This window comes from Carassius gibelio, chromosome A12 (genome assembly GCF_023724105.1).
Source record: "Carassius gibelio isolate Cgi1373 ecotype wild population from Czech Republic chromosome A12, carGib1.2-hapl.c, whole genome shotgun sequence".
Taxonomy (NCBI): domain Eukaryota; kingdom Metazoa; phylum Chordata; class Actinopteri; order Cypriniformes; family Cyprinidae; genus Carassius; species Carassius gibelio.
Window position 1 is genome coordinate 23,503,072 of NC_068382.1, and position 24,924 is coordinate 23,527,995.

The 24,924-nt window shown below is 35.5% G+C and overlaps 1 protein-coding gene across 2 annotated transcripts in view; it reads right to left on the bottom strand.

Moving 5' to 3' along the window:
• Positions 1-22,326, bottom strand: part of LOC128025501 (receptor-type tyrosine-protein phosphatase epsilon) — a 67,197-nt gene extending 44,871 nt beyond the window's left edge. For both annotated transcript variants that reach the window (XM_052611926.1, XM_052611924.1), the window contains exon 1: positions 22,166-22,326. The gene's annotated coding sequence lies outside the window, so the exon portion shown is untranslated. The remainder of the gene's footprint in view (positions 1-22,165) is intronic.
• Between the last annotated feature and the right edge of the window lie 2,598 nt (positions 22,327-24,924).

Below are 24,924 nucleotides of genomic sequence, written 5' to 3' on the forward strand. Positions count from 1 at the left end.
GATTATTTTCTGTATCAATCTCCTGCCTTGTGCCTGTCCATAACTTTATCCTGGAGCTCTTTGGACTGTGCCTTGCCACCAGTGGATTGTTTGCTTCAGTTGCAATACAAAGAATTGAAATGCTCCAGGGAAGCTCTTTTCATGCTGAGCTGACCAAAATGACCACAGCAGATCACAGCTGAGAGTCAAATGGCTTTTTGTGCCATAGAGAAGGTGATGAGCCACAACTGATTGAGTTCCAAATCCTTTTTTTGGGGGGGGGTGGGGGGGGTGATCCTTTTTTTTTTTCAACTCAGTGATTCTGTATTTTTTTTTTTTTTTTTTACATGTTGGTGTCATTACAGGAGGGAGTGATAGCCTGTCCTCAGATCAGCAGGCCAGAGGAACTTCCTTCTTTCGCTCCCAGTCTTTCACACTGACTCATTGTTTAAAGCTGACTCAGAATACTCTGAGCTCAATAACGGAAGGAAACAAAACTTGTGACATCACTTCCTATAAGAGAATTTATGGCACAGTAGAGAATATAAGATTAGCTGCAGTGGGAAAACTTTTCTCACGTGCTCATTTAAACTCTCTGCCACATGCATTAAACGTTCAAATGAATCGAGATGCAGAAGAAAAGTGGACTCGATTTTAAACAAAATTCCTGAACGTGAGTCTGTTTCCTGCTCCAAATATCTGTTCCCTCAAATGAGAGCGTGCCATCTCGAGCTCTCAAAGATAATAATAGCTGTGCATTACACATAATCACATGTCAAAGACTACACAACTGGGTCTGGATCCTCTGATGATTGTTGCTCTGTGGAGATTTACTGCAAGGCATATTAATACATATGGTGAATGCAAAGTTTTTTGCTCAATAGTTCATCCCAAAAAAGTTTGGCACAAAAGAAGGAAATGCATTATGCGGGACTGTAAAATAGAGCAGCATTAAATGTAACGTTACAGTGAAGGCAAGTTATGCAATGCAATTATTCCAGAGAAAAATAAAATAAAACATAAATGAGTTAATATGTAAATAAATTAATACATAAATAAAATATTCATAAATACATACAAATTTAAATAAATATAAAATATAAATAAATACAAATATCGACAAATAAGTAAATAATTGTGTGTGTGTGTGTGTGTGTGTGTGTGTATATATATATATATATATATATAGACACACACACACACATATATGTGTGTGTGTGTGTGTCAATAATTAATAAATAATGCTAAATTTATCATCCAAAATAAAGTTGTCATTATTTAAGCTTTTTATTTATACACTAAAAGTTTTTGCAATCCATAGTTTTTAATTTTGTTCACGTTCGCATTCAGCACATGAAAAAATGGCGTAAGTGACATGTGAGAACCAATGATGTCAGATGTCTTCAATGATGTCATCAAACCTGCCACAATGTGTCTTCAAATGCCATATTTGTCTTTGAAGATGAACATGATTAGATTTTATATATATATATATATATATATATATATATATATATATATATATATATATATATATATATATATATATTTCTATTTTTTACACCAGTCGGGTGTAATTGCAGTGTGAAGATGCTGAGATAAACTGCTTGAACGTTTTTTTTTTTCTGGGTTTTTTTTTTTCCTCCTTCTCCGTCTAAAAAAATTGTCTTTGCTGGTGCAGCTGGAAGTGTTTGCTGCCAGAGAAGAGCATGACAGCAGAAGAGTGATCTCAAGCTGCCAAAACAAGACACAGTGCTGCCTTGAAGCTCAACACAGCAAAAAGATCAACTAACAGAGCCTAGAGAAATCTCTATTACAGCAACAATTCACCAAAAAAAATAATTCTGCACAAAGCATGAAATATAAATCATGTACTCACTGTTATCATTATTATTGCTTGTAACTTGTCATACAGATCTCAAATAATTTTCAAACTTGATGCCATGTTGGTTTTTGTGTTGCATAAAAAGTACAACATTGTTGTTGTTGATGTTAGCTAAAACTAAAATGTAAAAAATTAATTTTCTTTAATTGAAATTAACCTGAAAAATAAAACATAAATATGATGAAAGAGACGATAAATGTATACTTAAAAAAACTTGAAAAAAAGAGTAATAAAACTAATAGTAATAATAATAATAAAGAGTAATAATAGTAATAAAAATTACAAAACAAAAACCATACATGAAATGCAGAAAAAAAAAGTTAATTGTGTACACAACATCATAATTAATTCCCTTGTTTTACTAAATCGTGTGCAACTTGTACCCTTGTTTTAATTCAATCATGCACACGATATATTTGTTCACTCGACTTAAACGTAGCCACAATTTAGTAATGCCATGTGAACAATTTCGTAAAACGAGGGAATAAATTATTATTTAATGTGCACGATGTGGTAAAACAAGAGAACAAATTATTATGTAGTGTGCAAGATTTACATTTTTTGTGTGGTAAATTATTATTAAAATAAATAATACATAAATGAATAAAAAATTAAAGAAATTAAATTAATTATCATTTAAATTATGATATTTCATATTTAATAACAATAAAATATGTAATAAATATAATACATTTTATATTTAAAATATCAACTGCAATATAATGAAAACAAAATAATAAATTATATTTTTATAATAATAACTACAAAAGCACATACAACGACTACAAATTAAGCTAAAATTGAAAGAAATAATGTAAATAATAATTAACATATTAATAAATACTATGATAACAGAAAAAGACACAAAGATTTGTAAAAAAATTTTTAGATGAGCTGTTGCTTTAATTAGCCCATGGCATTTGTCCATAAAAAGGTGTTCCTCAAGGGTGTACACTAGGACACAATAAATGCATGTTCATACATGCCTCAACAAACACAGCCACCCGAGCTACGTATCTTTATCATCTCTCTCTCTCTCTCTTACTGCACGCTCACACTTCTCTATCGCCGTGTGTGATCTGATCTGAGGTCTGTGATTATTCAGCAGTAATCTCCTGGTCAGCTGGTTGGCATAGAGACCATATCCTCTGGGAACAAACCTGTATATATTTCCTAACACGGGTCCTGACCCAGCCGCGTTCACTCGCAGTTCACTTTGCTCACCAATGGATCCTCTGCAGTGAATGGGTGCCATCAGAATGAGAATCACAAAATGACAATTGATGGACTGGAGTGGTGTGGATTATTTATCGATTCTTGTGTTGTTTTTATCAGCTGTTTGGACTCTCATTCTGACGGCACCCATTCACTGCAGAGGAGCCATTGGTGAGCATGTGGTGCAATGCTACATTTCCCCAAATCTGTTCCAATAAAGAAACAAACTCATTTACAGTAAAAGTACTTGTAGAAATATTTACTCAAGTAAAACTAAAATAGTCTGAATAGTTACTTGAGTAAGAGTAAAAAAGTATCAGATAAAAAAAAATAGTTAGTTACTAGTTACATTGGATCATGTATTTATAGCAAATATAAAAGTGCTTTCACACCAAAAAGTGTAATGAATAAACCTCAGGCTGAAGGAAAAGTAAATTCACATCTGTACTGTAGAACACAGGAGAAGAAGGTCCAACACAAAGTGAAAAAAATGAAAAGATTAAGCAGGATTGTTAGTTGTCTAAAGTAATTTTTGCTTATTATTATGGTTCAACTGGATCATCAAAGGTCAGCAGCAAAGTCATTAGTTAATAAAGTGGGATTAGATACATTTTTGTTATTTAACATATAACAAAATATGTCATTGCCAAGAAAGAAGTAGACGCGTTTGAGGTAAACTGAAGCAGTATAAGCATCTTTAAATATATTCCAAAAGTACAAGTTACCCAAAAAATTTACTCAAGTAAATGTATCTAAGTAAATGTAACTCGTTACTAACCACCTAAATTTTCAAAATTCACTAAATTTGAATTTTTCCTTTCCTTTAGTTGCCTAGTATTTTTTTTTTTTTTTTTTTTTCATATTTCTTTAATCCTAGAAATACACTTCCTCCATCGGATCCAGGAAGAACCCGATTTGATTGTGCTGATAAAGCGCCATTCATCTCCTCTCCTGAAACACTCATTTGCAGTGCTGTGAAATTTGGCCTGTGTGCAGTGAAGCAGTCCTGCATGCAAATGCAAGCAGTGAATCGAAACATGAAGTAATTGCATTCTTCAGCAGCTCGTCTGCATGTTTATTATATGCTCGAGGTATTTGGCAGATTTCATTGCGTTTCACATTTGCATCAACTCTAGTAAAGCCTGAGAGCTACTGCGGTACTGAGGTATGGAAATTTCTTGAGCAGGTTCTTGAGTGAGTTTGAGGGTTGTATGTCGGGAATGTTTTAGTGATTAATCCCAAGTCTCTCTCTCTCTCTCTCTCTTTTAGATAGGTTTAGACTTCATGACAACATAGTGGCATACTGATGCAACTAGATGTACTTCAGCAAGCTGTAAACACATCCACATTACTGCAAAGACACTGATATTATTTATGCGAATCTGACAAAATCACTGGGCGAACCTGTTCATCCAAAGATCAAAGAAGGGAAATATAAAAAAAATACATTAACGAGATTTCTGTTTCATAGTGATGTTATTTCCATGACAATAATATTACCCAGAAATGATTATGGCTGAAATGCAAAAATAATTAATAGAATGCATCCGGATATTTTAAACTTTAATGTTTTTGAATTACATTTGTAATTTTCATTGTTCTTATTGATAATTCTCATTAGATTCTTATTACTGTAATTCAGTAAAACAAAATTTTATTATAAAATCCTGTCTTGTCACCATGTTTTATTATTATTTTTATTGGTAATAAATGAAAAGGAAACATGGATGCATACATAGATACATACAACTCGGGTTACATAATCAGATTACAGATTACAACTAGTATAGTAACGCATCTCTTTTTAATTTACAAGAAACTGTATTTTTGAAAGGCTTCTTAAAAATCCATCATATGTATCATATACATAAACAGCATCAAAACATAATGCGGGCTATATACATTTATGGCTGCTACATAAAAAAGCAGGCCAACATGCTACTGTGCATCTTTATCTGTGTGTGTGTGTGTGTGAGAGAGAGAGAGAGAGAGAGAGTGAGAGAGAGAGAGAGAGAGTTCATGGTTTATCATGCTGTGCAAATGTGCACAACTTTCAGTCTTATGCCTATTGCCCCAGACAACACCCGTGCAAACAGAGACATGCTCCAGCTTCAACCCTGGGCCATAAATGCACTGAATGCAAAATTCTGATGCCCATGGAATTTACAGATGTAAACATCAGAAAAATTCAAGTGAAAGCTGAATCCCAGGGGAATAAATCAGATTAGACCACATTATATTCCCACTGACTGACTCCTGACAAACTGTCAGCTCTCCTACATCAGAAAGATAAGAAAAAACACAGTGTTCTGCTTCGCTCTTCTGTGAGGGTCAGAAATGGTCATGGATTTGGCGTTCATTAATTCAGCTGCGGGATTATGGAAATCCTGAGCCGGCTCTGACGACAGCTACGGGAAAGTGGCAGAAACAATGATGATTTCTGTTGCTTTGCACTGACAGGAGCAGCCAGAAACAATAGAGCTCTCATTCCTGACAGGGTCAAACGAGATTAGAGGAGACGCGAGCGCAACACAGAGAGCTCATTTATCCATTAAATCCCACTGAATCACACGCAGTTCTGCAGATTATGACATCAGCAATTAACTAATCAGGAGCGGCTCTATAAGGAAAAAAAAAGTGTAAACCAAGGAAGTGAAGTAATTTGGCTCTTTATTCCGATGCTCTGTATACATAGACATGACTTAAAGCCTTATTTTTAACAAAATATTATTTTGTCATTGCCAAATAAAGGCATGCTGCGATAAATGTAAAATGAACCTCTTAAATAAGTGGTTTTAAATGGGTATCTCATGTTTCATTGAATTGAAGGCATATAAAATGAATCAAAATAGCAAACAACAGTAAAATGTCATTCAGATAATTGTGAATCAACAAGCCATTTATCAAAACAGATCCTGTAGATGGCAATTAGAGAACAATAAAGTCTGGCTCAAAGATAGAAATGAATACAATGTATAAGAGGGGAAATTATACAGCTATAAATCCAACTGTATCTATAAATCAGCGACACAACAACAAATATGCGTGTCTCACATTGTCTGGACCCGGGCAGGTAAAGTCAATCTAATGCCATTTCTCTTAACTAACTGTCATTTTGCATTATTGACACACTGTTTTCCTAATGAATGTTGTTCAGTTGCTTTGACGCAATCTATTTTGTTTAAAGTGCTATATAAATAAAGGTGACTTGACTTGTGTTGCATCTTCAGCAGTAACATTTGTGGAGGCTTATAGGGCGTAGAAATTAATGTGTCTTTGCCATAGCTGAAGGAACAACAATGCGCTCTCTCCTCCACATCATGAGTAGACACGCCCCTTACTGCTGATTGACTACAAGTTTGTTTCGGTACTCAGCCCGACTCACTTTTCTAAAGCGTTTTTAAAAAAATGCATACCCCACCTTTAAATCATCTAGCAACCTCAAAATGTACAACCTTCATTTCAAGCTTATTTTGAGAGAGGAAAATCTACCTTTCTTATCAGCTTTGCATGAGCACAGCCAATTAAAATCTGTTGAATGCTGCAAGAACAGGTTTCATTAGTAGGGAATTTTAATTGGGTTCTCTCCTCCCAGCATTAATATCAGAGATAGGGAAACAGATCGTTATACAAGATACACTGCCTTTCTGTTCTTACACCCTGAAACACAAGATGCAATTAACTCTATGCTGATTTCATAACTTTTTCTTCTTCTGATCATTATTTGTTAATCAGAATAGAGCAACTAGGAAAGCAAAATCCGGCAATTCAAATAGATTGTAATAATGGGGTGTTACGGTTTGGTCTGTAAATATATATACAGTACAGACCAAAAGTTGGACACACCTTCTCATTCAAAGAGTTTTCTTTATTTTCATGACTCTGAAAATTGTAGAGTCACACTGAAGGCATCAAGGGCTATTTGAGCAAGAAGGAGAGTGATGGGGTGCTGCTCCAGATGACCTGGCCTCCACAGTCACCGGACCTGAACCCAATCCAGATGGTTTAGGGGTGAGCTGGACCGCAGACAGAAGGCAAAAGGGCCAACAAGTGCTAAGCATCTCTCGGGGAACTCCTTAAAGACTGTTGGAAGACCATTTCAGGTGACTACCTCTTGAAGCTCATCAAGAGAATGCCAAGAGTATGCAAAGCAGTAATCAAAGCAAAAGGTGGCTACTTTGAAGAACCTACAATATGACAGATTTTCAGTTGTTTCACACTTTTTTGTTATGTATATAATTCTATATATAATTCCACATGTGTTAATTCATAGTTTTGATGCCTTCAGTGTGAATCTACAATTTTCATAGTCATGAAAATAAAGAAAACTCTTTGAATGAGAAGGTGTGTCCAAACTTTTCGTCTGTACAGTATATATATATATATATATATATATATAAACACTGCCTTACAAAGCAGCTCCCTATGTAGTCTATTAACAGCTCCCTAGGTTTTGCAACCAAGCAAACATATTTTTAGTCATCCTTCAATGCTTTGCGCAATCTCTGCCACTGTACCCCACAAACATTTCATTGTTGCGCCATTCAAATAATGTCATGATTAAATAAAAAAGACATTTAAATGGTTTCACATAAGCATCTTTCAATACAATTTAAAACCTGTTAAAGGGAATCAATTTGGCACACAACAGTGAAATGTAATTTGGTTAATTGTAATATCTGTAAATCATAAACCAAGTCAGGGGCATGACAGGACTCCAGCAGTATGAAAAACAGACATACACTATTACGTTGCACAAAATAACACAGCAAGTAATCACGTTTAAAAACAGTTATCTTTCAATGACCCAGGCAGGAGGCGGATGGCGCTCTTATCAGAGTTCTTGCCCTTTAGGCCATTTGTTACGAGAAACAGACTCTGATGTAATGTGATAGTAAGCATGGATCCACCCTTTTTGGACTTCACTCTTTTCCTGCTTCATAGTGTGGATGTAAACAAATAGTGACACACACTGCGGAGCTGTTATTATGTGTGTGTATACGTTTAAGCGGGGGCCGACAGGGCATCAACCGCTTCCGTTCCCCAGGGCCAACTGATCTGTCGGCCTGTTTCAAGATGACAGAAAATCATTTCAAATCCATCAAGCTTCAAAAGGTCACAAGTTTAATGTTGCTGTAAGTGAATTCTTCTGAGAGCAGAAGCTGGAAAAATTTGGTCTCTATCTAGAGTCTGTGAGGAGTTCAGTTTACAGACAATTTCAGATCTAGAGGGTCAATGGAATAAAACACAGATACTATGTCACTTCCACTGCTGAAGGATCACTTTTGAATCGATAAACGTGGATAATCATCCACATTTAGCTTCACAGGCATTCACTGATACAGCATTGATTGGTAAATGGTGTGCTCGGATTTCATGAGTATTGATTACACTATCAATAAAAAATAAAGCCAACATTAAATTTTTAAAAGGTGATGCATGCACTTCTTATAAATAGCTTATTTCCACCACATAATAAAAAAGTTAAAAGGTCATTGCGACATTTTACCTCATCATTGTTCAGCATAGTGAGTAATATATAATTTTGAGTTTATAACTTGCAGTTCTGACTTTTGTCTCGCAATTCAGATTTTTTCCCCCTAATAACTGCAATTAATATATACTGTAGTTGCGAGTTTATATCTGAGTTTACATCTCACAATTCTGAATACTTCCTTTAGAAATGCAACTTATATAAAAAACACTATGATTTTTGCATTGCAAAAATAAGGACATATAGGACATACAGCATATACGCTTTTTTCGAACTATAGTTGTCCCTGCATATTAAGCTAAGATAGGAGAAAGCATTTAACACAAAACAACATTTGCCCATAATAATTAAATTGTAATTTAAAAGCAGAATCCATCACAAGCAGGACCAGAAATATTGTAAATGTAATGAAGAATAATACAAATCAAGGTCAAAAGTCCCCAGCAAACCTGATTAGATTTTTTTTTTACTCCAATTTAACTCGCCATGCAGCAGGACTGAAAGTCAAGGTGATGAAATGCATCACTGGGTCATCACGTCTGCTGAGGTGTTAAAAAGGCCCGTCCATGTACAGTTCATCACTTTCTAATGACAGATCAATTGTGCAGAAAGAAGCTTTGCATGAAGTCATCAAGTGAATATACTTTCTGATCATTCCGTATGTTTTATCTACATTTATTATAAGGCTGGGCACTCCGAAGTGACAGCAATGACCCACAGTCAGGGTAGATGCAGTATTTAATTTCTTGTCTTCTGTATATACACAGCCATTCAAAAGTTTGGGATCAGTAAGATTTTTAAAGCTGTTTAAAAGAAGTTACTATGCTCATCAAGACTGCATTTATTTGATCAAAATACAGAAGAAGAAAAAAAAACTGTATTATTTTGAAATATTCTTGCAACTTAAAATAATGGTTTTCTGTTTCAATATACTTTAAAATATATATTTTCTTTCCTGTGATGCAAAGCTGAATTTTCATTACGCCAGTCTTCAGTGTCACATGATCCTTCAGAAATAATTAATATGCATGCACTTGAAGGCAACTTTTAGTGCAATAAGATCAGTGGCATGACAAACTGTGTTGTCTGATTCTGTCAAACTTGCTGAAGTGATTACACTTCTTAAACTTCCTCCATGAAATTCAATTGTGAAAATGTAGGGTATGCAGTGCAAAGTCTGGTTAAATGGCTCACTGATCTTGTCTGGAAGTTGTCTGGATCACTGGAGCACAGAGGAAAGAAATCACAGAAAGGGTTTAATACAGCACTACAAACTCCAACTGAGGTGTTTTCCTAAAACCCCAGATAAAATATGAATCTCTGTCTCAGCACCAGGAAAGTGCAAATCAAAACAGCTTCGACTCTGTGTGCCAATTCAGATGTGGAGTGTGTATCTTAGACCAGATCGATACCTGCTTCGTAAACAGCTTCTTGACTAAACTTGTCTGCATGGCTGCAAATAAAACAACTATAGAGCAGAATCACTAAATCACTTGACCAACTTTGGTTTTAGCCACCCAAAGCCTTCATAAAGGTGAAAATCATAACAAGACTAAAATAATGTGATACTCTCATGTTATGAAATGCATACAATATAAGTCTATAACATGTCATAATGATTTCACGACCATTTTTCACAAAACATGCATTTTTGGAGGAAAATTATTTATGCACTAATTCCCACTCTACTGTCAAACGTTACCTAACATACTTTCAGTTCTTCCGTCTGATATGAGGTTTCAATTCCTTTTGTGATGAGTCTAAAAGATTCCTCTGTGTAGAGACTCAAAAGACCTGCTTTGAGAATCTGTACATGGCAACCAAGAACAAAACGACTGACAGAAATAAGTTTATACTTGTGTTTTGGTATACCTGGAAACCCTTTAAGGTCTTCTACACTCAGTGCCATATAAAGCCCATGCAAATGAAAGTCAGTCTAAAAATTCCTCTTCATCCTATGGGAATAAGATCTACCAGCCGCACCCCTGGGTCACATCGTTTCATCTCGCAGAGGATCGCTGGGGAACGAGATTGTGCTGAAATTAACAGCAGCTGCGACTTCAATCACTTCAACTCTTGAGTCGAGGACAATAAGCAAGAGCTCTGCTTGTGTGGGCTCATTTAGTTTGCCTCATTCCAAGCTGAAAATGATGCACCATGCTGTTTTAAAAGTAACGTTGGGTCCGAGGAGACACACCCTACACTGTCCCCAGCCAGTTTGCTTCAGGAAATGACGGGCATGGGTCAATTTTAACAACAAATCCTGCCAAAAGCAACAGAACAGCCCCTGTATTGACAGCAGAACAACCACACAATGATTTAAGAAAAACAGCAGGAATGGGACAATAATGAACTTCTTTCCATAAGACTTCATGACTAAGATCCCCTGTTAAGCCATATCTGCTAAATGTGGTGCATTCATGGAACTAAAAAGCTGTTACCCCCTCCAGAGAGCCCTGGACAGGGCAGACAGTGGTGGTACTTGATACTGCTGACTAGCTCGGTGTTGTGTCTAGACCTAAACTAAATCTGGACTTAGCATCAACCCAACATGATCGTGAGTAACACAGCTGAGTCAGATGCTCTGCAGGAACAACTGAACTCTTTCAGATCGTCTGGAATTCACGAGTTCACCCTTACATCTAATCTGAAGGCAAATAGTAGGCATATTTTGGCGTGCTGTCCTGGGGGAGGGGTCCGGGCCCGGAGCATAGCCCGAACCTAAATAACTCCCCCTATCCCTAATTTGGGATAAATAGATTAGAAGTGAGGAGTTGGGGTGGAGGAGGGTTGCCGAAAAACTGTCGTGGGACAGTAGGTAGGAAGACTGGATATATATACGCTTGCGTGCTATTTAAGATGATTAGCTAAACGAGATGCACCTGTGCCAAATTGGATGATTATCTGATCGTGCTTCTCCCGAACTTTGTTAATAAAACCACATTTAGTTTAATACAGCTGATTTAACTACATTTATTAGGTATGGGAATATTTAGGAAAATGCAGCTCAAATAGCCATGGCATGGCACAAACAATAGCAAAGGTCATGGGTTTGATTCCCAGGGAATGCATGAACGAACAAAATGTAATGTAATGCAAGTCATTTTAGATAAAATTGTTTAAAAAAAGTAAAGAAATGTAGTACAGTGTGGTGTTAGCAACATTAAGTAATGTGTTCAATTCCCAAGGAAAAATGAGAATAACAACTTCAAGGTGATGGGTTTGATTCCCAGGGAATGCATGAACTGAAAAAATATATAAATGCACAAATATAAATGGAAAAATATTGCAGTCATTTGAGAAGAAAAATGTTTTATGTTCAAAGACACAAAATCGTCACTGGTGCAAAATTGTGTGAAAATAACAACATAAAAAAAGTTGTTTATGTGCATTTTAAACATGTAATCTGTATCCATCCATTTTTAATATAATACCAAAAAAGTTGCATACACTATGGGGATGTAAATCCAGCACAAGGTCACATTGCTATGAAACTTTCAGTTAAAAATGCTGACACACAGATTCCTCAGCTCAGAAGCTTGAAACATCATCTCACAGGGCAAACCAGAACTGAAAAACATCCTTACAGAAAAAAAAAATAAATAAATAAATAAAATCATGCAATTATCATACCAAGGGAGGGATCATGTTTACTGCACAAATGTTTATATTTAGATGTTCAGTGATATCAGCTGAACAAATGAAGGATACAGTTACCAACCCTAAGAAATCTTTCTAAGTCCAACTGCTTTTAACATTAGCCAAAGATGCAAATATAGAAGCAAAATTGCAAATATGCACTACTGTTCAAAAATCTGGGGTCAGTACGATTTTTGAATAGGAAAATTTATACTTTTAATACTTCAGCAAGGATAAAATAAATTGATCAACAGTAATGTTACAAAAGTCTTATATTTCAAATGAATGCTGTTCTTTTGATCTTTCCATTCATCAAAGAATCCTGGGAAAACATAACAGGGTTTTAGCTAAAATATGAAGCAGCAAAACTGTTTTAAACATTGATTATATTGAATAAAAAGAAATGTTTCTTAAGCATCAAATTAGGATATTTCTGAAGGATGCCTGGATTCAGCACTGAATCACGGGAATAAATTATATCTTAGAATATATACAAAAAGAAAATTGTTTCTTTTATTGTAATCATATTTCATGATATTGCTGTTTTATGTTTGATCCAACAATTGCATTCTTAGTGAGCATGAGATAATTATTTCAAAAACAACCAATCTTAGACATCCCAAACTTTTAAATAGTAGTGTTTCTGTATGTGCTTGTATACTGCAGCCTTAGTGAAAGTGAAAGTGAAGTGACATTCAGCCAAGTATGGTGACCCATACTCAGAATTTGTGCTCTGCATTTAACCCATCCGAAATGCACACACACAGAGCAGTGAACACACACACACACACTGTGAGCACACACCCGGAGCAGTGGGCAGCCATTTATGCTGCGGCGCCCGGGGAGCAGTTGGGGGTTCAATGCCTTGCTCAAGGGCACCTAAGTCATGGTATTGAAGGTGGAGAGAGAACTGTACATGCACTCCCCCCACCCACAATTCCGTCCGGCCCGAGACTAGAACCCACAACCCTTCGATTGGGAGTCCAACCCTCTAACCATTAGGCCACGACTTCCCCTTAGTGAAGACGTCTTGAACAAACGCTAGTTCATTTAGACAGAAAAGCATTCTTTCAGATGACTGGACCTCCCCTCCCAGCCTGCAGACAGACTGAACACATTATCATTATTATGATTATATTTTCCCCATGGCACACTGAGGCTCCTGCAGGACGGATGATGAGGGATGGGCTTGTTTTAGCACTTTGCACATCAGAGAATAACATGTTTTACATCATGCAAAAAAAAAAAGAAAAGAAAAAGGCAATCAGAGGAACTGAGCCTGAAGCCTTTAGAATTTGTGCTGTATTGAAATGCTCATTGCCTTTCTAACCTACATGTTGTTAGCATGCTATGTTTTTTTACACATACTCATTTTCATACACATTTTTTGACTTCTTTTGAGGCTCTTCTTAGCTAGGCTGTACTCTTAGGTGTACATACATAAAATAGCTACTTATTAGTAACCAAATGCAAGTGCACTTGTGATTTCTGCTATGAGCCACTGTAAATCGCACTAAACACAGCTAACCAGTTTCAAGACCAGTCCTAGGATTTTCAGGGTCACTAGATATTGCTGTAAATATTCTAGAAGAATATTTCTCCCATTTTATTTCCTTTCAGGCAAAAATAATAACGTGAGCCACACGATCAGTTATCATGTCAGTAGCACAAAACGTCTGTAACATGCAAGTCATTAACTACATCCTAAATAATTACTAAACTATTCTGGAGAGCCTAAACGGATTAGCATAACCATCTGATCACTGGTTAATGGCCCAATTCAACAAATTGCTGTTTTACAAGTTGTTTCCTTGCCTGAAACCATTATGATAATAAGTAGCACAATAGAGAAGACAAACCACACTTCAGGGAGGACACAGAGTTGCTAATATCAGACAACTATGTAAATGAGTGAGCGTTTAAAGGCTGAAATGGCAAGCCAGAATGCACACACAGCTTGACTTCATAGAAAGACAGAGAAAGCAAGCTGTTTAGGTCAGTGCCAATCCATCATGGCTCAGAGCATTAGTCTTGTAGGTGCATCTATATTTGTGAACAAATGAATAGAAAGACAAATTAGGTATAAAATTAGAATATAGAGATTATGTTACACGTTGCAAACTGCATGCACAACTCATTTCACTTTTATAACAACTATTTTCTGCTAAAAACTGAATATAACAAGAACAAAATGTAGGGAGGGCTACATTTATTTATTAGATCCATTGAAAATGGGCGTTACATAAAATAAAATACAATCTGACCTCAATTCAGTTCAATTAAATTTTTTGTTCACAATACACCTCGTTTCAAAGCAGCTTTACAGAAAATACACTTCAATTTAGAGTGATACATGAAGTGAATGTGTCCAAGTAATGTTAATTTCACTAATAAAGAGTTCAAGATAATAGAATCATACACTTAGCTAACATGAATTAATGAGAAAATATAACTGTTTTATGGAAAAATATAATTTTTAGAAGAAAAAAAAACTGCATGAAGAGCCACCCCTAAATATAATGTCAATGGAACATAACACTTTGCACGGAAACATACAAATGGATTGCATGAATTAATTTGCATTAATCACCAATTTGGCAAAATATAAAACAGTTAAGAACTGCTGTGAAGTTTTGACAATGTTCCTTTTTTTATTTACTAATGACCCAAAAGTTACTCATTCTCAGGCCATACAAATAGTAGATTGTTTTGCTCATCAGAACAGATTTGGAGAGATATAGCATTCCATCACTGGTTCACCAGTGGATCCTCTTCAGTGAATGGGTGCCGTCAGAATGAGAGTCCAAACAGCTAATAAAAACATCACAATAATCCACACCATTCCATCAATTAACATCTTGTGAAGCTGGAAGCAAATCCATAATAATTCTGGATAAAAATACTGATAAGGTATATAATGCTTCCTCCAGTGAAAAAGTCCATTCACTGCTGTTCTTTCACATTCAAATATAGCAGCATATTTGTTTAGAATGGATTTGGACTCTTTTTGTTTGTAAGCGGTGCTTGATCTGTGCATATTTCTCACCTGATTCAGACGAGAATGCTTTTTCACTGAAGAAAGCAATTTTATGGATAGAGTACTCATATTTTAATTGCAAGCAACGACAACGGTTTAAAGTTAAAAATCTCTCGATTGATTGGTTTCTTACAGACACAAATATTTTCAATTCACTAGACATTAATTGATAGAGTGGTGTGGAAAACTGTGATGTTTTTATCAGCTGTTTGGACTCTCATTCTGACGGCACCCATTTACTGCAGAGGAGCCATTGGTGAACAAGTAAACATTTTAATAAACTACTACAAAGACTACTAACATGCACCAACAAACCCATGCATTAATAGTCCACAACATTTAGAAAGCAAACAGGGTCAATTCTGATATCTGTTCACTCCAAAAAGGAGTTGAATGTGAGATGCTTTATACTCGGCTTGAGGTCTGTAAGGAAGCTTTCAGCTCTTAGTGTTTTGACGGGGCCAAACCCTGAAAGAGTTGTCCTTTGAACTGTGAGTTATTAGAGCAGATATGAAAACAGTCAGCGTAATACATCACATTAAAAGTGCCTGAGGGCAACGCCGCTGATCTGCGAGTATTTAGGATACACAGCTCTCAATCTCCCTCCCTCTACATCTGAATGAACAGACTCAGAATATGCAGTCTAGACCCTGTTAAGTGCATCCTTCAATGCTCTAGAACAAATCCACTTTGTATCGCACTGAAAGCTACAGCGCTTCAGAGATAACATGCTAGTGTGTCTAACCCGCCGCCTCTGAGAGCAGAAAAGCTTACTCCATCATTTCAGTATCAGGAGGCTGGAATTAAACCACTCAGGAGAGCTGACTTTACTTTGAACATCTCGTTGTCTGTGGCTCTCTGTCTTGACGTACATGACTAATCTACAAAAAGACAAAGAATGCTCTATTTTAAGCAGGTACTCTCTTGTGCCTTCATGTGAAAAGCAGGACTGTGACATTCAGTCATGCGTAGTGCACGGTTAGATGTTAAAGTGCAATGAAATCACATCAAAGTATGGCACTGAAATACTCCATGTGTGAATGATTTCTAATAAGACACCAAATGTCACTGGTCAATGTACACTGTATGGAAAAGAGCAATTTGGACATTCTTCTAAACATCTCTATTGTTGTACCACTGATTTTTTATTTTAAAAAGCATTACAGGTTTGCAACGATATGTGGGCCAGTAAATTATGTACATTTTTATTTGCGGGGAAAGCCATTCTTTTGAAATCTGTTAAAACATCTTGATTGTGGTATCACCAGATTCTGTTTTTGTTCTGGAATCTCATGCATATTCGCACAAACTTGAAGTATGTGTACATCTGTGTGTACATATGGGCTGGTGTGAACTGTGGAGGACAGCACCAAAACTACAGTCTCTCTAGGAGTGGTGTGTGACATTGGCTTTCAGTTCGCACAATGTACAAACAGCCAGGGAGAAGATGTCATAGTGCACTCCACCCTGCATGCACACACACATACACACACACACACACACATGCAGTCTTTCATCCAAATACTTCTCACAGAGGAACTGGGGCAAATATGTAGAGCCAGGCACACAGACCAATGAAGCCATGAGATCATCATGCGATCACATTTCAAAGGTGAACTAGCCTGCAGCTCTGTCTCTGTCTTTGGATTCAGAGAGAGGTCATCATGGCTTGATTCTCACAGTGAGACTCTCTTGACTCACAAACACACGTTACATGTCTCAGGCCCGAGATAATGTTCGGATTCATCAAGATATCAGTGATGCTAGATCCCATGCGATGGAACAAACACGTTGAGCAAATCTTGCTGTATCCTTTAAACAAATATTTGGGGCAAGTACGATTCTTTTGTGAAAGAAATTAGTAATTTCATTCATCATGGACGCTATAAATTTACCAAAAGTGTCAGTAAAGACATTTATAATGTTACAAAAGATTTCAATTTTAAATAAATGCTGTTCTTTTGAACTTTCTATTTATCATATAGTTCTGAAAAATCATGTGCCATTCAGTTTCCACAAAAAATATGAAGCAGCTCAACTGTTTTCAAAAATGATAGTAAGAAATGTTTCTAGAGCAGCAAATCAGAATATTAGAATGATTTCTGATGGATCATGTGACACTGAAGACTGGCGTAATGATGCTGAAAATTCAGCTTTGATCACAGAAATAATCTACATTGTAAAATTTGTTCACATAAAACAAAATCGTATTTTAAATTGTAATAATATATTAAAATGTTTTTAAATGTAAAATGTTTTTACTGTATTTTAATCGAATAAATTAAGCAATAACATAACATAAAAAAAAACTGGTGATCGCAATTTTATTTTAATAATTGCATCTTTTGTTTTTTGCATCTATTATGTTCCAAATATATATAATATTGGCTGTATGTGGTATTGCTTCATCTCAATTGATTATTTGTTTTGGTTTAATTTGGAATATATATATATATATTTTTTTTTTTTTTTTTTTAATGCTATAAGATTTTTGATTTGGACAAATATTTAAATTGTACTCAAATGTTAAAAGCCCTACGATCAACTAAAGCTTTTTTTGTTGGGGTGCACAAGATAAAGATATGTGGTGGTAAATGCATATTGCCCCTCATATATCTGGGCAGCTGGTAATGATATGACATCACTGGCTCTTCCCCTGACAGCTCAAATTCAATCCAGATCTCCTTGCTGTCAATTCCACCAGACACAACCCAAGAGAATCGCTCACGTCTCTTCCTGTTCATCTCTGAAACAACGCTGATTTTCAAAGCAGTATGAGAGACATGAGATCTCTTTAATCTCGATTGTTTCTTAATGAGATTACATGGCGAGCAAATGGAAATTTCTGTTTAAGAAAAATACACCAATAATCTCATGCATTTCCTAGAGAAGACATAAACTCGAACTCAAATTCGACATATATCAACGTGCAATCAAAATCAGACACCTCAATATGAACTCAACATTTTCTCTGATAAAATGATCTGAGATGTTAAAATGGTAGTAATTATAAAAGCACATCTTTTGAACAAGAAATGTTGCACAGTATAGTGTAAATAAAATCAGAGAATAATCAAATAAGATGAATAATGCATGTTTATATAATATATATATATAAAACATTTTTGATGTAAAAACTTGCATCATGCTGTTTGGCTGATTTGGATCAATTTTCAGGATCAAATGGTCAAATAAATATAATTATTATAATTCAATCCGTAATAATTTTAATTAAAGATTAATATTAATTCAATTTAAATTAAAAAAATCATTATTTCTCATCACTCATAAGTATTTATAGGAGAAACAAAGCTGATACCTGAATGAATAACTGAAACTCCATGAATGAGCCATGAATGATTATGTCAACAAAGCATTCTCTGAGAAATAAACCTGTCCTCTGGGACGTCCCACATGCATTTACAGCCAAACACCAGTTCCTCTAAAAGAGCTCAGACAGACAGCTTGTAGCCTCCCATTATAACAGTAAAAACAACTGCACACAGATTTACATAGATCACATAGTCACCCACTAACCACTTGCTGATTACACACCTCAAATATTCCAAGAATCTGCGAGTCTGGGACACGTGCGTCTGCGCCTTATCTGCGTGTGAGTCACAGCAGGCCTCGAGTGTGAGACGTGCCAGGTACATCCGTGAGGTGGTGTTTGCACAGCTGAGTAACAGGGATCTCAGAGACAAGCGGCCCAGATGCTGCCACACCCCGTCAAACACACAGTCCTCACCCGCCCCCATAAAGCCATTACAACTCCAACCACTTCCTGAAGCTCTTCTACTGACACACAAACTGATGGGCACCAGATGTGTCTATCAGAAGAGGTTAATATAGTGTTCTCATACTCCATCCTTGACTGCAAATTCAGATTTACCAAGTTACTAGTTGTCATTAAACTATTGCTCATAGTTAAAGTTGACATTAAGGATTCAACTTTGGCATGATTCCTGCACCATTTGTGTTACAGAAACCATTTACATTCACTTCTACATAGATTTATAACCAAAGGAGAGCATATAGAGAGCAAAGCAACCACTTGGAGCACCTAGCAATGATCAAAAACACTGGAGCAACCACTCAGAGCATGTTACCAATGCACTGACAACCACCAAAAATACCATGAAGAGCAATGACCAAAGAACCACCTGGAACACCTTAGTAGTAGTGACCAATCAGAACACAGCAACAAGATGGCAAGACCCTATCAAACAAACACAAAAAGTAAACATCCAGTTTATCATAATACTTCTAGAGCAGTGTTTTTGTTAATTGACATAAAGCTACACTAAATTATAATTAGACGAAAAATGCTAAAAAATGCTTCCTTGGTAAATAACCAAAAATAAATTGAGAAAGGCAATAAGATAAATTACTAAATTACTCTAACTTAATTACAAAAAAATAAAAATAAATATTTTAAAATAATAATAATAATAATAATAATAATAATAATAACGAAAACAACAAGTAACTAAAAAACTAAAACTTATAATACATTTAAATAAAACTAAAATCACACCATTCTACAGTTGCAAATTTATTTAAATTGGTATGTATCATTTGTTTGGGAAAACTATCTAAACTACTATTTATTTATTTTAAAAAAAATGTATAAATAAAAAATTTATAATAATCACGCATAATATTAATAATAAATAAAAATATACTGACACAAAGTAAAAGTATCATTAGATTTATGATATCCACTTTAGTATTCATCACACTAAAATCTGCTATCATATACTAATATCCTATAGGAGAAAAGATTGAGTAATTCTGAATAAAAGACCCCATTCTTTGGCTTGTGGGTATTCTATTCTCCTGTTGTGGCAACCCAATAACCAACTTAGTTTTAAAGAGACTATGGTTTAGTTTTTACGACTTAAAATTTGACAGCTAAACATTGTAAAAATTGCTTGTAAATCCATATTTTACTGCGCTTTAAGAAACTACTGCAACATCATTTTACATAAATGAAGGACCGGACGAGAGAAGAAAGAGAGAGCATAGAGGTTCTGGTTTCCTCACATGTAGGAAGTTGCCTGCTGTCTGTCTTTACTTTCCTGCGTTTGAACATACAAGAATAGCCAAGAGTTCCAGTAAATGAACACATGCCCAAACAATGTCCTGGATCTCCTGGCCATCAGGACACAAACACTGCTTAGAGCAAACTAAGACACATTTCAGATAGCTGCTCAGTTGCTTTGCTTAGTTTACTGGGTTAAGAAATACCATGCTTTTACACAAAGAATTTTAAAGAGAAGTATATATTAATTCCAACAGCTGCCATAACTCTTACTAGAGAATGTGATTCCCATTCACTTCATTTAGAAATCTCTCTTAATTCTCTCAATAACAGAAGCAAACAAACTTCAATCCTGCTAATGAGCCTTTTTCGTCTGCTTCCTGATCATTTTGCCTGGCACACTTTCCACAAAGCGCCAGGCCTTTTTTCTGACCCTGACAGATCTAACTATCGCCCAACAAATAATCAGTTTCACCCACTAAACTGCAACAGTTTTGGACCAATTAGCACCTATTGTTACCCACATCAGAAAAAATAATAATTATTAAAAAATGTATCTGCTTCAAAGAGAATGTGAAATGCAATGACACCAATGAGAACGCACAACACAGCACAGCAAAACTACCGACATCATCTGTAACTTGCATTTAACAAAAATGCATTTACATAGACTTCATCTTTAAGCCTCTTCTTGTCAATAAAGCCTGACTTGTATTTAACCCACAATATTCCTTTAAATTATTGAAAGAAATGAAAACCTGGAGATCTGAACGACTTGAAATGGCATTCCTATTTTCCTCTGAGCCAGATTACAACTATTTGTTAAAATCTCAATAGATTTTCACACGTATGGATGATATTGAAGATGTTATTTTATGGTAAATCCCGATTTCCTAAAACTTTTGACATTTGACTGCGTTTGTTAATTTTATAAGTGCATTACAGCTGAAAACATGATGTACATAAAAGGTTTTTATTGCTTTGCTCAGCATGATCAAAACAGGTCATATTATTTTTGCAAATCAGCAGATTCTATTCACAATAACAATTAAAACCAGATTCAAAGCATGCACTCATTTATGTCTAACATGGCTGCAGTTACCAGAGGCTGATAATTAGTTAAAGTGATTTATTTAAAGTGCACACAATATGTCTATAACTAAACTGCACTCATAATGTAAATGAGTCAGTGAATATTTTTACTTATTGAAAAAATAACTTCTTGAATATACGTGCACATCTCAACATCATCATCAAGAGTGATGTGAAACAGACTGAGACGCACTGCTGCAGAAATACATTTGGATCTAGATTCTAATTCTGTGTCTAACCTCGGTTCTAGTTTTAGTTCTAGTTCAGTCTCTTGGTTCTGATTCTAAATCTGTCTGTGCTGTGAAAGACACCTACGCTCCCGAGGACCGCATGCATGGCATTCCTCTCCTCCGCGTGCTCACTTTGCAGATCTGCATGGATGAGAGTCAACAGAGAGTCCCACAGAGCCTTTCCTAAAACTACCGTTTCATTCCGTGCCCACAGCTCGCTCCACTAACCCAAATTTACGAAGAAACCTACAGATCACCCGGGTTACCAACACAGCCAATGCGCTCCATCAACCCCTGAGATCCTCTCTTTACCACGCACGCACACACAAACGCTTCTAAAAAAGATGAACTGAACACGTTACAGAAAACAAACCAATCTCTCAGGTGCTGTTTGCATGCTAGTATATATATGGGTATATCAGACGCACAGGAGCGCACAGCTCTGTTACGCGCTCCGGCGCACTGAAAAAAAAACAACATTCCTACACATGTGCCACATTGTGAATACTGCAGTTTGTATTCAGAGTAAACACCCTCATCATTATCTTACCGTGAACTCCAACAATCGCACGGATGATTAGGTTATGATCCGGAGGTCGGGAGCGCAGAACGCGCAGGGCGGCTGGTGAAAGCTGACAGCTACTGCTGTTGGAGGAGGTGGAAACTGGAGGATTTGTGTTGATCTGCAGATTTACTCCTCTGTCAGGGGCTCACCCGCTTTTCTTGCGTTTTCCGTGTGTTTAGAGCCGCCTGGCGACCATTTCTGGAAGTAGACGAACAAGTGAGCGAGTGTCCAAAGGAAACCTAAAGCAGATTTTTTTTCATGACAGATACAGGTATATTCCTCCAGGGGGCGCGCAATGGCTCAAAATGCTGGATTCATTCATTGAAATCCATTAAAATCACAGGATTTTCTTTCTTTTTTTTTTTATTGGAGATATTTACAAAAAAATGTGATGCTGGTATTGTTCTAGTTTTGTCAGTTTCTAGGTTTGGATGTAATAATGTCTTCAACATTTGGGTAGGGTTCTAATGCTGTATGCATAAATATATATAATTTATGTATGGTTTAATTATTATTTTAGTTCCGCCTCTAACTCTTTTTAAGTTCTGTCTCTATCTCAAGGTCTGCTGATTCTCCAACTATTAGCTACTTATACTGTCTAGTTCTGGTTTTGGTTATTTAATATGAATTTCTGCTCTTTGTTTCTAGTTCTGTCGTTGTTTTATTTAATTTGAAGGATCTGTAGTCGAAATGGCTCATCCAGTAATCACAAACGCCTGTGATTGGTTCATCCAGAGTAGCGCTAAGAAAAAGAACAGATGCCACGTGATCAGCAAAGCTCCACCGCTTTTTCAACAGAGGTCTGAACGATAATTTATACTTGAGTAGTTACATAAAAAAAAGCCCCGCCCATTTTATACTACTCTTTCATGCTATGTACCATTCTACACTTGATTCTGTTTTTTTGTTTTGTTTTACAGCATCTGTTCAGCACAGCAGTTATAAAGATTGTTTTATTAAATGCATTAAACGTAATTAAATCATCATTAGCACCAATACAAACTGAAAAATGAAAAACAGTTATGTAAAATAATAACTAAGTAGAGATAAATAGTAAAAACAAATCAAAATTATTAAAGATTTAAATTAGTTTAATGATTAATATAATCGCAGATTTATGTTTATACATCACATCAGTATACAATAATGACGTCACAATTATGTTTTCTCAGATTTAATGAAATACAAAAGGCGCCATCTGCTGGTTAAAATATCACATATTTTTAATTCATTTCTAAATTTTTATTTTACAGTTTTGTATTGTTCTGGTAGGCTTTATCCATAAAACAAACTCATTCTGATCCTATTATCTCTGTTTGTAAGTGCATTAATTCTGGGTGTGTTGTAAGATTCTTGGTGATACGGTATCACTGCAAAATGGACCTTGGACATAATTTAAAGCATCACTCCAAATAAATAAATATAGCATTCAGGAAATACAAAACATTTATGTAATATAAACATGTTTTCTGACCTATGATGAGTTTTTGATGTAACTAATATAGATATAAGTTTATTCTTTTAAAGGTTTAAAGTTATCTAATGAGCTAAATGCAACATGCTGTACTTTTTGATTTAATCTGCCTTTTTCTTTTGCATTCTTTTGTAAATGTATTTTCATTGTCATTACAAAATCAACCTACAAAATCATCTTTAAATAAAGTTTGAAACTAATTTAAAATGTATATTCGTTTGAAAAGAATAAATAATATATCTTAGATTCATGAACATTGCTGCTGTTGTCATATTAATTATGACTGTTAAGATCTTAAATGTTATGCCCAAGGCCATCATTGCATGTGTGTGCCTTGTGGTAAAATTATAAGACTCGGGAAATGGCTCCAGTAATGCCAGTCTTGGTTACACTTCAGCAGTTAATGATTTCTCAATCTTCTCTTTCTGAACAAACCCACGTCACGCTCTTTATGATAATGTGCGCTCCAATAGAAATGCCATGAAAACATGAGCAGCTGTCTGTGACTGTACAGACAGTTAATTTATGACTTGATTGCCCTCCTAAAGACTACTAAAAAATTAACTGCAAAAAACAAATTGCTCACTCCTTGATTCATTGTGTCTTTTAAAACCTGACTAATAAAATGCAACGGCTCATTAAATTACACTGACGGACTATGATATATGAGATTCTAATTTATTATAGGACTGTCAGGTCATCCACTGTATGACGTCATTTTCCACAGTCACTGCATTAGATGAACTTTGGCACCTGGACTTTGTGAATATTGTGTATTTATTAATTAAAAAGACATGCAGGGGTGTTTTGGGTTTCTTCCAGCAGGGGGCAGCAGGAGAGTATTTATCCTGCAAGGAGGACACTCATGATTTCAGAAAAAGCTGAAGTCTTTTTTTCATTTTGAAAGACTGCATTTTCAATGTACTCAAGTCTTGTGACACAATATACACTCACTGTCCATGATCTCAGAGTATTCTCAAAGTGTATGAGTCACAGTGACGTACGAGGCTTCTTTCAACCTTCAAATCCAGCAGTTGAAATCAATACTAATGGGTTATTATTATATAGTTAAATGAAACTAAAACTTTAAACCATATAATAATAATAATAATAATAATAATAATAATAATAATAATAATAATAATAATAATAATTGAAATAACCATTAACTGAAATCTAATTTCTCATTTTCTCATGATCTATATTATCCTCTTTTTAAAAAAATATATCAAATCAAAGTATTGAAGTACTAAAATAACAATCTAAATGA